The sequence below is a fragment of the Temnothorax longispinosus genome, chromosome 6, assembly GCF_030848805.1.
Source record: "Temnothorax longispinosus isolate EJ_2023e chromosome 6, Tlon_JGU_v1, whole genome shotgun sequence".
NCBI classification, from domain to species: domain Eukaryota; kingdom Metazoa; phylum Arthropoda; class Insecta; order Hymenoptera; family Formicidae; genus Temnothorax; species Temnothorax longispinosus.
The window spans coordinates 13,796,600-13,812,611 of NC_092363.1; the positions used below are offsets into that span (position 1 = coordinate 13,796,600).

At 33.5% G+C, this 16,012-nt stretch overlaps 1 long non-coding RNA gene across 1 annotated transcript in view; it reads left to right on the forward strand.

The window, feature by feature from the left end:
• Positions 1-15,842, forward strand: part of LOC139815116 (uncharacterized) — a 17,594-nt gene extending 1,752 nt beyond the window's left edge. The window contains exon 3 of the long non-coding RNA XR_011732669.1: positions 14,052-15,842. This is a non-coding gene — a long non-coding RNA (uncharacterized lncRNA). The remainder of the gene's footprint in view (positions 1-14,051) is intronic.
• The last annotated feature ends 170 nt before the right edge of the window (positions 15,843-16,012 follow it).

Consider the following 16,012-nt stretch of genomic DNA (forward strand, 5'->3'; position numbering starts at 1 on the left):
ATTCTCTGTTTTAACAATGGCAAAAACATAAATTGTTGCTTTTCATTATTGTACGGTTCTACATGTTAATAAAATAAGTTTGCAACTTTCTACACGAAGCGAAGTTTATTCCACCCCACCCCCCTTATAGGGCAAAACGAGGTCTATCAATTGTACAGTTCGGGTTTTTTACTTTTTTACAAATTACTTCTTTTAGTATTTAAATTGTGAAACTTTAATTTGCTATATCTTCTAAACCAATGTCGCCCTCTTCCTTTTTGCGTAGAATTACTCAGAAAAACCTTCCCTACAAGATATTTAAGTGACGATAAAGTCGGTGAGTATTGACCTTTTAAGCATATTTACCAAAATTAATTTAGATAATGTTTAAAAATGTAGTTTTTGATTTTATATAATAACTAGCTTGATACCCGTGCTTCGCTACGGTAACACACATTTTGCCCCTTTTCACCCCGTTACGGGTTAAATTTCTAAAAATCCTTTTTTAGTGAGTACCCTAGCGGAAAAAATTTCTATGAATAACTACAAAATTTAACTAAAAATAGAAATTTGTACATTTTTGTTGAAATATTTAATTTTTTGTAGAAATAGTTATTTTTTTGTAGAAATATCTATGAAATAGTACCACAAATTACAATGTTTTTAAATCAAGAAATTATTGCAAGTAGTATTTTATGAAAAACTACAATTTTACAAAAAATAGTACAAAAATCTACAAATTTTAAAAATTTAAGAAGAAACAAAATCTTAAAAAATTAAAACATCTGCTTACTTGTAGAATACTACAATTATTTATAAATGACTAAGAAATCTACTACAATTTACGTATCGTAAAACTATGCAACTTAGAATCTAATTCAGTTTTTAGTTTCTCATAAAATACTACAACTGCGTAGAAATACTAACAAATACCGATTTGTTTGTACAGCTAAAAAATTTATTACAATTATGGCTAATTAAAATTTGTAATTTTTAGTTAAATGTGGGGGGAAATTCACAGCCGGCATTGGTGTACAAAATTTCGGCAGTGGACTGAAAAAAGTAAGCAGTGGCCTATAATATTGACGGCATTGTCGTCAATGGTTGGGGAGTGGTAATAATGACTTGTGGCAGTGGCAGTGCAGGAGGTATTGCATAGCATTGCTAAGGCAGTGTCCGAATTTTATCCGGCATTGGCTCGGCAGTACGGCAGTGGACGCCCCCTAAGTTTTTTTAGAAAATACTTATATCCGAATACCTAATAGATAGCACTATATTGACTACATCTTAAACAACGTTATATTTCCAAAATGTTTTTACGCTATCTTAAAGCAACAAAATAGCAACAAATTCTGGTATAAACGTTTATTCGATTTGAGAGAACACTCTGTATATTTTTTTTCGCATGGGGGGGGCCAGCTTGACACAGATTCTAGCCCCACCACATACTAAAAAAACTCATAGAGTGCTCAAATCCAAAAAAACAATCACCAAAATTTGTTGCTTTTTTGTTGCTTTAAGATAGCGGCGCGTAAACAAGTTTTCGAAATATAAGGTTCTGTAAACAATGCCACTAATAAATACTTCATCTTCGACCGTTATCTACGACTTTGGATAAAAACTAAGTAAAAGAACTTGTTGCTCAGCTCTTTTTGGTCTTAAAATATTCTATGGACCGTGTCCTATCAGAATATGCAACTTACGATTTTGTTGCTCGCCCCTAACTGCAAATAAACAAATTATTTATCTCCGCGTCAACCGTTATCTGCGACGTCGATGGCTAAAAACTAAGTAAAGGAATTTGTTGCTCGGGTCTTTTTGTTATTTAAATATTCTATGGAACGTGCTCTACCAGAATATGCAACATATGATTTTGTTGCTCACCCCTAACTGCAAATAAACAAATTATTTATCTCCGCGTCGACCGTTATCTACGACGTCGCTGGCTAAAAACTAAGTAAAAGAATTTGTTGCTCGGCTTTTTTTGGTCTTAAAATATTCTATGGACCGTGCCTTATCAGAATGTGCAACTTACAATTTTGTTGCTCGCTCCTAACTGCAAATAAACAAATTATTTATCTCTGCGTCGACCGTTATCTACGACTTCGATGGCTAAAAACTAAGTAAAAAGAATTTGTTGCTCGGCTCTTTTTGGTCTTAAAATATTCCATGGACCGTGCCCTATCAGAATATGCAACTTACGATTTGGTTGCTCGCCCCGATGGCTAAAAACTATAAAGTAAAAGAATCTTTTACTTATTGTTTAGTTTTTAGCCATCGAAGTCGTAGATAACGAGATAACGGCCGACGCGGAGATAAATAATTTGTTTATTTGCAATTAGGGGCGAGCAACAAAATCGTAAGTTGCATATTCTGATAGGGCACGGTCCATGGAATATTTTAAGACCAAAAAGAGCCGAGCAACAAATTCTTTTTACTTAGTTTTTAGCCATCGAAGTCGTAGATAACGGTCGACGCGGAGATAAATAATTTGTTTATTTGCAGTTAGGTGCGAGCAACAAAATCGTAAGTTGCATATTCTGATAGGGCACGGTCCATAGAATATTTTAAGACCAAAAAGAGCCGAGCAACAAATTCTTTTACTTAGTTTTTAGCCATCGAAGTCGCAGATAACGGTCGACGCGGAGATAAATAATTTGTTTATTTGCAGTTAGGGGCGAGCAACAAAATCGTAAGTTGCATATTCTAATAGGGCACGGTCCATAGAATATTTAAATAACAAAAAGACCCGAGCAACAAATTCCTTTACTTAGTTTTTAGCCATCGACGTCGCAGGTAACGAGATAACGGTTGACGCGGAGATAAATAATTTGTTTATTTGCAGTTAAGGGCGAGCAACAAAATCGTAAGTTGCATATTCTGATAGAGCACGGTCCATAGAATATTTTAAGACCAAAAAGAGCTAAGCAACAAGTTCTTTTACTTAGTTTTTAGCCATCGAAGTCGTAGCTCGAGTCGTAGATAACGGTCGAAGATGCAGTATTTATTAGTGGCATTGTTTATAGAACCTTATATTTTGAAAATTTGTTTACGCTATCTTAAAGCAACAAATTTTGGTGTATTGTTTTTTTGAATTTGAGCACTCTATATGTGTTTTTTAGTATGTGGTGGGGCTAGAATCTGTGTCAAGCTGGCCCCTCCCCATGCGAAAAAATATATATAGAGTGCTCAAATCGAATAAACGTTTATACCAGAATTTGTTACTATTTTGTTGCTTTAAGATAGCGTAAAAATATTTTGGAAATATAACGTTGTTTAAGATGTAGTCAATATAGTGCTGTCTGTTAAGTATTCGGATATACGTAGGGGAGACCGGGGCTAACTCGACACAATTTTTTCAAAGGCAATTTTCAACAATTAATTAAAATTTTCAAGCACATTTAATGCACCCAAAAAAAAATATTCTGCCGATAAGTGGGGAATTCCTCTTAGCAGTTCCTCTAAGCAAAAAATCTTACATGAAGAATATCCTTCTTTAAGTAATACGTATTACTTTATAAATGAGTGGATGCGTAAGCTATAATCAAGAGTAAATTCCTCTACAGTAAATTCTACTATTAGCCTCTTAAAATAAGAGGATATGCTAGATATTTGCGGCGCGCGCGTTAAAGTTAAAAGACGATCGTCTTATTAGCTACGCGATGCGTACGCTACCACATGAGACGCCCGTGTAGAAAGTTCAGCCCCTTGCACAATGCCAGGCAACAGGCAATAGGAACAGGAAATAATAAAAAATCGTTAATTACAACCTAAAATATTCGAATGTTATGATTTGTTGGCAACAGGCAATAGACACATAATTTCCAACGTGACGGAAACTCCTGTGTCTATTGCCTGTGTCACTGTTTATTCTGCATTTATACATTGATTTCTGATTTTTATTCCCTGTTCCTATTGCCTGTTGCCTGGTATTGTGCAAGGGGCTTTATTAAGAATGGCCTTATATAACATAAGTCCTCGATCATTAGTTATATATTAGGGATGCCATAAGAAACGTTTTCTTATTTTTGTCTATTGAGGCCCTTGTAAGGATTTGATAAGAATGTTTTAACGTTTTAACTCTTTAAACATACTATTTTCATAAATATATTTACGAACACAAAATTTCATAATAAGCCGGCACTGGTTTCTGACATTCACCCGACATTAAGAAATATTATATCATATATCTTATATCCAATTCAAAATTTTATTACTCTTTTTAAACTGAATTTGTTTATTAAGATGATTTTTGGAAAATTATATATTTGCGCTGGTTATGTAGACAATTTATAACACTTACATCAAATTAAGAAGTGGTCTACCATGTAAGGCAGTTGGCTCACGATCCAGAGGTCCCGAGTTCGATCCCACCAAGGTAAGTGTATTTTTCCAATACAAGAAAATATTTATAATCATAGACTACATCTTAAGAAACAAATTTAGTTATAAAATAGTAATAAAATTTCAAAATAAATAATTTTTTTTTATTTATTTCGGGTGAATATCGGAAATCAATGTCCTCTAATATTAAGAGGACTGCACAATCTTGAATCTAGAGTCTCATGATTAGAGAATATTCCTCTACAGTTTAAAACATCTTCTTAAGGCCCTATTTCAGAGGAAAATCCTCTAGCATGAACCAGGAACCGCTAAACTGCAGATAATATTTTTTTTTGGGTGTGGTACACATTTAAAGAGCGTTCCTTCAGGTACAAAATTGCTTAAGAAAATTTTGTTGTACGTCGCTTAGTTTTGCCCCCAGGAAAGGAAAAGTGACGCAAAGCGACAAATTTTCAAATTGAAAAATACCGGGGTAAACTCGACACAATTTTTTCAAAAGCAATTTTCAACAATTAATTAAAATTTTCGAGCAATTTTAATGGTACACATTTAAAGAGCGTTCCTTCAGGTACAAAATTGCTAGGAAATTTTGCTGTACGTCGCTTAGTTTTGCCCGAAAGCTCGATGAAAGAGTAGACCATTTTCGAGAGATCAGAAAAATTACTTTTCACTATCAAAAACGCTTATGTCGCGTTAAAAATTACACTATAACTCAGATTGTTACCAAATTCCGTTGATAATACTGGCACATAAAGACGCATTTACAGTAGAAAAGGCAAGTTTCTACGATAGATTTAAATTGGCAAAAAGCCTAGTGTCAAGTTTGCTCCGGTGTCGAGTTAACCCCGGTCTCCCCTACCGTATTTTCTAAAAAAACGTTATATTTCAAAAATGTTTTCACGCTATCTTGGAGCAACAAAAAAGCAACAAATTCTGGTGTATTTGTTTTTTGGATTTGAGCACTCTATATAGGTTTTTTATTATAACGACAAGCTGGCCCCCCCCCCCCATTTCGATCGCCGTTTCCTGCTAAACGGCTTGAGCAACAAAATCCGGACTAGAGCAACAGCACATAAATAGCACTAAATTTTTTAATAGGTGCGGATTTTTTTGCAATAGTGGGGGGGGGGGTTAACTTGATAGAGGTGGCATTGGCGTATAATAATGGGTAGTACGCGGCAGTGTTCATAATTGCATGGCATTGCCTTAATTTTATATTATTTATATATAGGATTGACGGCATTGTAGGTATTGACTAAGCATTGTCGGCAGTGTACGAAAATGTCGGCAGTGTTTTACAGCAATGCCAAAAATCGGCATTGGTGTACAAAATTTTGGGTTGTGAATTCCCCCCCAGTTAAATGTTACAAGTTTTTACACAAATCTTCCAAAATTCACCTATTATTAATAACTTCTTAATTCGCAGAAGTCAAAATACTTATCTTTTTATTTTCGTATAGTCTGTTGTAAAGTCCAATAGAAAAATACATAAATGTACAATTTTTTACCTATATAAATTTCTGATTCGTGAATGGTTGTAATTTTGCATACAATACTACAAGGTTCTACAGAAAACGACAAAATTTTTAAGCCTTTTACAACTCGTGAATTCATAAAAATCTACATAAATTTGCTTTTTTTAGATGTTTATAAGATACTACAATTTTACATGGAAATTAACAGACCTTCAACCAAACCTTCAACCTTTCCATGGAAAGTAAAAATTAATATGTCAATTTAAAAAATTAAGTATCTTATGCAAAATTAGAAAAAAAAGAAAACTTAAAATAACATATATCTAAGCAATGAGAAGTGCCGTTTTTGGTCGAAGCGGATTTTGATGCTTAATAATATTTCACAATATCAATTATTATTAAATACATGTTTCAGTTTTTTAAATTGGCATTGCGTGCCAATATATGGACTTTGTCGGACTTAAAACGCAATTGTGTAAACTAAAACTAAAAATAATATATTTTATATTAATTTGATTTTGTCAAGTAAAATAATATACTATTAGAAGAATATTTATAACAGTTATACAAATTTATATGAATAGATTCATTATAGAGTATATATTCATATACGATTATCTTTAACCTTATAAATATACTTTTACATGATCACACATGATAATATACTAGTATATAAAACCATATATGACTTTATAAAGTTATACTTAAAGAGATTTAGCCATATAATATTGTTCAAGATTATATTTCCATTTCTTATATGACCATATATAATTATATATTTACTAATATGAACAAATAAGAGGTATTTTTTCCCGAGTATATAGTCATGGCATATGTATATATGCTTATATATGGCCATGTATAATTATATACTCTCATATATATATGGCCATATAATATTTAAGATTATATTTTCCATTTCTTATATGACTAGACACTACAGACGCGCGCTTCGCGCGCGCTATTTAGCTTTAACATTATGCTATTACTATTACACTATTAACCCTTGATACACACAACTGTCAAAATATACAATGACAGCTGCAAATGAAGTAAGCGCAGCAAGAGAACCAATCGGCATCGCGGAAAAGTGACAACAATACCTACGACATGCCCTTTTTAGAAGAGGATCATATAATCATGTATCTACTAATATAAACTAATATAAACTAATATAAACTAATATGAATAAATAAGATATTTTTTTCCCGGGTTATGCGGTTTTAGACATGTGTATGGTGCTGGGTAAAGTTTTTTTTTATAATAACTCGCTTTTTATTTTACAGATAAGTTAGAATAAAGAAGTTTTTTTTTTTTTTTGTAATCACGCGGCGCGACGTTGGCCAAATAGGCCTATTTTGTAATGAGCCGGCACTAGTTTCTGACATTCACCCGACATTAAGAAAAAATTATAGGTTGCATCTTAAGAAACAAATTTAGTTAAAAAGTAGTAATAAAGTTTAAAAATAAATATATATTTTTTTTATGTCGGGTAAATTTCCTCATTAGAGAGTGTTTTAATTCTAGTATTTCCGTGTAGTCTACTGTACTCAAATAGATATAGAAATGTGTAGAATATCAGTATTAGTTGTAGTTTGGCGTAGTTTTATCGAAAAATTTATAGATCAATATGCACTAAAAAAATACAAAAATTTACAAAAGTGTTCCAATTCTAGCATTTTCATGTAGGATTTTGTAGTACTTCTGAAATTCATGTAGAATTTAATAGATTCTGGCAATTATATTTTATAGTTTTTTGTAGTACACTTTTATTTTTTTTTAAATTTTGTAGAAATATTTCCGCCAGGGTACTTACGTCATGGAAGGAATATACTCCTCGAATTTCATGTTTCTAGGTTTAAGGGTTTGGGCTGGGTGGTGATAAGTCAGTCGGAACATTTGATTATATGTATATATATACTAGGAAATTGGAAAACTTTCGGTACCGGCTCTCAAAAAATCGGTAACGAAAAATTATATACTTTATAGCATTTCTCGGAAAATTCTACTCTTGTTTCATATACAATTCTTTAAGATTCGATCAATTATTTCCCAAAAAATTGGAAAAATTTTGGAACCAGTTTCCAAAAAGATCGGTAACAAAAAACTATACACTTTATGGCACTCCCCGGAAAATTCTACCTCTACTTTATGGTAAAAATTCGGTCTACTAACGAATGAGTAGTTCGCGGTCAGACATACATACATACATACATACATACAGACGTCAGACGACACTTATAATTATAGATATAGAGGTATTTATATAGAATAGCTACTGCACCTCAAAAATTAATAAAAATAGGCTCATTCGACGCATTTTGGCACGAAACGAAAGAATCTGGCAAAAAATGCGCCGGTCTGCCCTGCGAAGCGAGATATTTAGCGTTAAAGTTGACGATTCTTAGGTTAGAAATCCTGTCATACCGACGTGATGTAGCGATCATGAACATGCCCCGTGGCCACACGCGCATACTCTGTCAGCTCTGTGGCCACAAGCGCAGCGACGTTCAAATTATTATTTACAACCTTCAAATGTATTCAGTCGAGCAAATAAATAATAATCCGTGGCTCGCGGTACAAGATGTTGTTGGCGATGCGAAAACAAGGCCCAAATTTATTCGGAAGATGTTTTGGGAGAAAAATTTTAAAGATTATAATAGAATAATCATTGTAAATTTTGCAATTTTAAATCACGTTTCGGAAGATTTTTTGCACGATATCCTAAGTTTTACATTGAGAAACGCATACACAGAGGAGAGGAAACGGAATATTAAGGATAGATTCCGTTATTTAAATCACGAGGTAACTTAATTTTAATTGATAATTATATGATCAAATAAGTATTATTGTTTTTTATACTTTGTAGGAATTCGGGAAAATTCGTCGCAGCAATGTATACAGCTACAGCGTTTATGAGAAAAAAATGTTGGATTTACATTTCAACCCAATGCATAAATAATAAAAATTAATTTATTTAAACATCTAATATATATATAACATGTTAATAGAATGAAGATTATTAATTAAAATATGAAATAAAAATTGACTTAGACTTCACAACGGGATACATCAAACATTAATTGTGAGAAATGCGGATGTTGCAACATAGTTTTCTTCTTGTTCCGATGTCGAAATGTGTCTCCAAATGTTAATTAATCTGCTTGCCGGCCTCGACAGTAGACAATGGAGGATACATCTGAGCGATGACGTCGAAGAAGATTTTTATTCTCTCAGCCCTAGGATGAGCGTGTTTGAATAAAAATTCGAATAAATATCCCTCGACATGGTACGGTCGAGTCCCGTACTTTGGAATATTTGTTCGAACTTCTCTCCAAACACGTTCAATGTACTGAGTATGGGCGCCTGTAAATTAAGAAGTATTTATTTTAACATATAGGTACTTGTAACTATCATATATGTTTTGTCGTTACTTACCAGTATCTGGATCGACGAAGTTATACGTGTGATTGACTGTCAGATGTTGGAAGCCCTCATTGTTAAGACAATTATAGGACTTCCAACAATCTGAAACAATCGTTGTTCCTGGCAAGATCCACTCCTTAATGCATGCCAGGAGCGTTTGTTCCGTACGATCCTCTACTGGCACAATAAAAATTTTCTTCAACTCTTGCTCGTATCCTTCAAATATCCAATTGCCTTTCAAAAGGCGACCACGGTTGTATTTACGATGGCCAATTTTTGCCTCGTCGATTTCAACGGTGCGTCCTGGACCACCAAGTTTCTCACTGCACTTATCAGCCCAGTACGCACAGACCTGTAAATATAAAAAAAAATAATAATAATATATGTAGATATTTAAAATTAGTGCATAAAATTAAAGTATATTACCTCGCGACAAAAACTGAACCAGTCGACAACCGTGTTGGGAGCGAGGTTGGGAGAAACACCAAGTTCTTTCTCGAGGTCTTCTTGTCGAGGAGGGCGTAGCATTAGGAAACTCGCTATAATCTTACAAATTGTAGCGAGTTCCAAATTGCTGTTTCCAAACCAAGTGCCTACTTTAGCACTTTTAAAAAAATTACAGCATTTGGAGACACGTTTCTTTTTTGAACAAGTTGCTGTAGCATATCTTCTTTGACATCGGAACAATAATGTCTCTTTATTTATAGTTAATTCTACACCGCAATTTCCACAATTAATTTTTGGTGGCAACACACCGTGTTGAATTAAAAATCCACTAATTTTGCTTCCTCATAGAGGAAGCTTTGTTTTCGTAAAAAAAAATTTTTTTTTTCTGAATGTGTTCAGAATGTTCTAAAACGTCGAAAAATTGCAATTTTAAAAAATGTCTGTATGTATGTATGTGTGTGTGTATGTGTGTGTGTGTGTGTGTGTGTGTATGGGTGTGTGTATGTGCCAAATTTACCAAAATTTCTATAAGTCCAGAACTAATCAACCAAATCTTAACGAATTATATATGAAATAGGGGTAGAAAAAACTGAAGAATATAATAGAATTAATAAAAATTGCTAATAATCAAGGGGTTCTTTTTTAATAAAATTTTGATTTTTTTCAGAAATGTTTGTTTATCCTTTAATTTCCGCAAATTTGGAGATATCGATCTATTTCTAATTTTATTATATTTTTCAGTCTTTTCTACCCCTATTTCATATATAATTCTTAAGATTTGGTTGATTAGACTCAGCTTTATACGCGATCAAAGGTCCCTAATTTTTAGAAAAATGTCTGTAATAGCTTTAACTTCTGTAAATTTTAACCCTTAACTGGCACACGTCCGCGATCGAACGTTATCTGCACACGGGGTGTTGTATACCCCACATGACTTTGAACGTTGGTTACGGCGAAATGGAGGCTCCAATAGGCTTGAAAAAAATCAAGTACATACATTAAACACTGGAAAATGATACCCATTAGCCTAAACTATGAAATTTTTTGTTTTGAGGCTTCAAAAAAATTCTTGTATGAAAAATGGCTTGTTTTGCTAAAAAATCATATCTCAGTCAAAAATAAATATTTTTTGATAAAAATTTAACACGATGTTCTTGAGATAGAGTACTTTACGAAAAAAATTATGATTGTAGTGGGTATAAAAAAGGTATTTATTTTCATCGCCTGTGCCCCTTTTTTCTGAATTGAAATCTTGATTTTTATAAGAAAACTTATTTTTATTTTATGTTTAAGTCAGGAATGTGTCATTGGTGATTCGAACTAACGACAAGATGGCACTGCGATGCGAAATTCATAGATTAACCGACCGAAAAAGACGCCTAAACTTCGTTTTGGGGTGTTTGACACCCCGTGTTCCTGTTAAGGGTTAAGATATCGGTCTATTTTTAATTTTGTTATATTCTTCAGTCTTCTCTATTTTTATTTTATATAATTCTTTAAGGCCGGTATTCATAGTCGGGTCTTATATTCAAGATCGTCTTAAGTATAGTCTTAAGGCGTCATCAGCCAATCAGAGGGCTGTATTAGCATCTTAAGACGTCACTTCCTCTATGAGGAAGCCAAGTGCAAATTTCTAATTTGCACCATTTTTTTTTCATTCATCGCCCGGAGAACGTTTAGCATGGTATTTCATGACTCGCCACTAACTGTATAAACTCGAAAAACAGCATTTTCTCTAGATTATTTTTATTACGATTCTTATTTTGCGTACGGGTGCATACGACTCATATCAGACATTGTATTGGCGCGCTTCATTTGTTTAAAATTTCGCGATTGTGTCGCTACATTTCGTCGGTATGACAGAGATTTCATAACTTGTCAAGTCGTTCTGCTTTAACAAATTATTTCTGCTACAGATATTAAACGTTGAAGTTAATGAAACAGAAATAATTTGTTAAAGCAGAGAATAGTTGGTATATGAAAAGCACATATTTATATAGAAAATCACCACTTCTATAAAGCAGGACATACACACGTGTGTGTGTGCCCTGCTTTAACGAAAATCACAACTTCTACAAAGCAGGGTATACACACGTGTGTGTGCCCTGCTTTAACGAAAATCACAACTTCTATAAAGCAGGGCATACACACGTGTGTGTGTGCCCTGCTTTAACGAAAATCACAATTTCTATAAAGCAGGACATACACACGTGTGTGTGTGCCCTGCTTTAACAAAAATCACAACTTCTATAAAGCAGGACATACACACGTGTGTGTGCCCTGCTTTAACGAAAATCATTAAAACAGTTAAATACTTTAAATCTACATAGGTTAGTTGACGCGCTTTAAACACTTAAATACTTTTAAAGCGTCACTAATCTATACGCCGAAAGAATATCATTTCGAATTATGTTACACTTCTGACTTACCAACCAAACAGTTGTCACGTGATCTGCTGCATGCGCGTGCGGCCACTGAGCATGCGCATATGGCTGCAGGGCATGTTCGTAGTTGCTACATGTCGTCGGTATGACACCCAGTGAACACAATGCAACATGTAACGTACAGGTTAGTTGTAATTTCCTACTCAACAATATAAATGCAATGTAACACGTGTGTTATATTGCATTTATATTGTTGAGTAGGAAATTACAACTAACCTGTACGTTACATGTTGCATTGTGTTCACTGGGCAGGAATCATAACCTGATTTCTGTCAACTTTAACGTTTAATATCTCGCGTCGCGGGGCAGACCGCCGCATTTTTCTGATTCTTTCGTTTCGTGCCAAAATGCGTCGAATGAGCCTATTTTTTATTAATTTTTGAGGTGCAGTAGCTATTCTATATAAATACCCTCTCCTATACACGAGCGACACAGCAAAAATGTCACCTAACCTGTAACGTAACTCTCGAAAGCATATTAAAAATGATAAGAATTTAATGAAAATAGGTGCAAATAATTCTTTACATATTTAGGAAGAACTTTCTCGAAAACTGAAATGATTCGTCTTTATAGTTATCAAGAAATTGTAAAAATAAAACAGGACCACATTTATTATTTCCACATTTTAACGTGGATAATAACGTATTTGGGTTTTAATTGTACAAACAACTCTTTTTAGACCTTAAGAAACAGTAATTGAATGCATTCCACATATTTATTTGCTAAAATTTGTTTATTTCACGCAATGAAAATCTAAACCTACATGCTTTCCCTCTGCCGTGCCGCTTGCCCCACAGCGGGACGCTAACCAATCTCCTTAATAAAAAATAAAACTTATCCTTCAAAAATTAAAAGACTTTTGGCACTATTTTCAAGAAAAACGGTCAATTAATACTTATTATTTCTTAAAATTTAAATAATTTCTAAACCGGTTTCTAAAAAATCGGTAACAAAAAATTATCCATAAAAATTATCCATAAAAAAAAATTCAGCTTGATATCTCAAAGTTTGCGGAAATTGGAGCAATCACGTAAATTTTTTTTTTACAGAAATCGAAAACCCCTTTACTATTAGCAATTTTTCTAATTCTATTACATTCTTTAGTTCTTTCTACCCATATTTCATATATGATTCTTTAAGATTCGGTCAATTATTGAAAAATTGAAAAAATTTTGGAACCGGTTTTCAAAAAATCGGTAACGAAAAATTATACATTTTATGGCAGTCCCCGGATTGCCTAAATTATACCATCCCCGAATTACTGGGATTGAAAAAATTTCGGAACCGGTTTTCAAAAAATCGGTAACGAAAAATTATACACTTTATGGCAGTCCCCGGATTGCCTAAATTTTACCATCCCCGAATCACTCAACGGGTGGACGTTTTTATTCGCGGCAATGAAAAGTATTTGCTTCTTCTTCTTCCCTCTCTCCGCACTCCCCGGAAAATTCTATTTCCACTTCATATACAATTCTTTGAGATTCGGTCAATTATTTCCGGAAAAATCCAAAAAGATCGGTAACGAAAAATTACACACTTTATAGCACTCCCCGGGAAATTTTACCCCTACTTCATATATAATTCCTTGAGATTTGGTCCATTAACGAATGAGTAGTTTGCGGTCAGACAGAAGACAGACAGACAGACAGACGTCAGGTACTTACAATAATAGATAGAGGGGATATATGACATTCATGGGTAAAATATACGCTTTATAAAAAATGACAAATAATGTTTATAAATAAGGCAACAAAATGTCATAATAAGTTATAAAATGTGTGTAAGAAGTTTATTAAGATGTAAGAATAATAAACAAATTATAAAACTGAAAAATTTAAAAAAAAAATAAAAGAACGATAGATACATTAAAGGTTATTGGTATACGATCCAAGAAAAAGAAAAAAAAAGAACACATAGGAGATTTCGATTTTTACAGAGTCTGTAGGGGAGATCGGGGCTAAAACGTCAACGGGGTTGAACCGTCAAATCAAATATCTCGGAACCTGTATATTGTGCGAACTCGCTATTAACATTGTAAACGCTGCTTATGGTCACCCATGTGACCAACGGAGTTTCGGCAGGTTACCTGCCGTGTTATGATTTTTACGAGGGCAAACGTGTTTTTGGAAGGTAAAAGTTACATTTTCTGCGCGTGGAAATTTTGTAATATCTGCAATAATATTTGCTCTCCAAATCTTGAGGTACGTGATTATAAAGAGTAATGCATGTTGAACACGAATCCAGTGTAGTTTTTTCATTATCGTTGATGTCTAATATTTCGTGGACCATCAAATCTGAAACTTGTGTTTGAGGCTAATCCGTCAGTAAGCAGTCCGGGTGCATTTCCGGGCATTTCCAGGCTCACTGCATATGGAATATGGATGAGACGGGAATTACAACCGTTCAGACATCGAATAGAGTCATCGGACGTCGAGGAGTGAAACAAGTCGGGCGAGTGACTTCTGCGGAAAGAGGAACCGTTGTAACTATTTTTTAATAATGTTTCGCATAAAAATTTTAAATACATTTTTATATTTTTCTCTTAAAAAACAATTATTAAAATGTATCCTATTATTTTTCAGGATTAGATGTACGTATATGTATTGAAAATGCAGTGTGACGGTTAAATTCCGGCATTTTTGAGATTTCAATTTTTCCACCGTTGTCGTTTTTGCTTTATACCAGTTAAACAAAGCGACGTAGACAAAAATTTCCTATATAAATTTTGTAGCTAAAGGTTCACTCTTTACAGTGGTATACGACACCACATTTAACTAAAATTATTTATTTTGTTGTTAAAAATTGGCACCGAAAAAAACTGACGGTTTAGCCCCGGTTTCCCCTACAGTAAAAATCAAAAAAGATTTTTGAAAAAATCCATAACGTAAGTATCAATAGAAATAAAAATCTAAAAAAAATCGAGGGAAACCTAACCTGAAATCGCCGTGAGCTGAAGTCGTGCGCCGGTGCGCCACAGTGACGAGACTGCCGGATTAGCCCCGGGTGCTTACTGACGGATTAGCCCCAAACACAAGTTTCAGGTTTGATCGCCCACAAAATATTAAACATTAACAATAATGAAAAAACTACATTGGATTCGTGTTCAGCATGCATTACTCTTTATAATCACGTACCTCGAGATTTGGAGAGCAAATATTATTGCAGATATTACAAAATTTCCACGCGCAAAAAATTTCTCTTTCATCTTCCGAAAACACGTTTGCCCTCGTAAAAATCATAACACGGCAGGTAAACTGCCGAAACTCCGTTGGTCATATGGGCACAGATTACTAATAAATAGATTAGCAACTCCCATAGTTTGCTTTGGAACAGTGTTTTGAACGCCACCTGGGCTAATATACGTAGACGAACTAATATTCAATATGGCCGATGTATTTCTAATACAGCATATTTAATAAGGTTGCGGTCCACTTGACGCTACAAATACTTTGAAGCATTCTTTTTCTCCATTCTTTTAATGAAGAGAAAAGGAGAAAAAAAACTTCAAAGCATTTGTAGCGTCAAGTGTACTGCAACCTAAAAGCAATTGTAAAATTAAATGAAAAAAAGAAAACAAAAAAGTTGCAACTGTAAAGTTATAACCTTAAAAATAAAAAATTACATTAGTTTAACTAAAGCATAATAGTTATTATTAAATTATAACTTAATAATTGCAACTTTAATAAGAATATGTGGGTAGGATAAGATATAAGTATTGACATGTAAATATTATGATACAAATATAAGTATTATTTAATAAAAAAAATTTTTAAATTTTTCTTATATATCGTTTTTGCTTTTTTTTTACAATGTTCGATAGTTTGCTTAAATATAATATTTGTAGGTATATGCCGAGTATCACGACCAGATAAAATTCTATTAATTGTTTTACAGAAT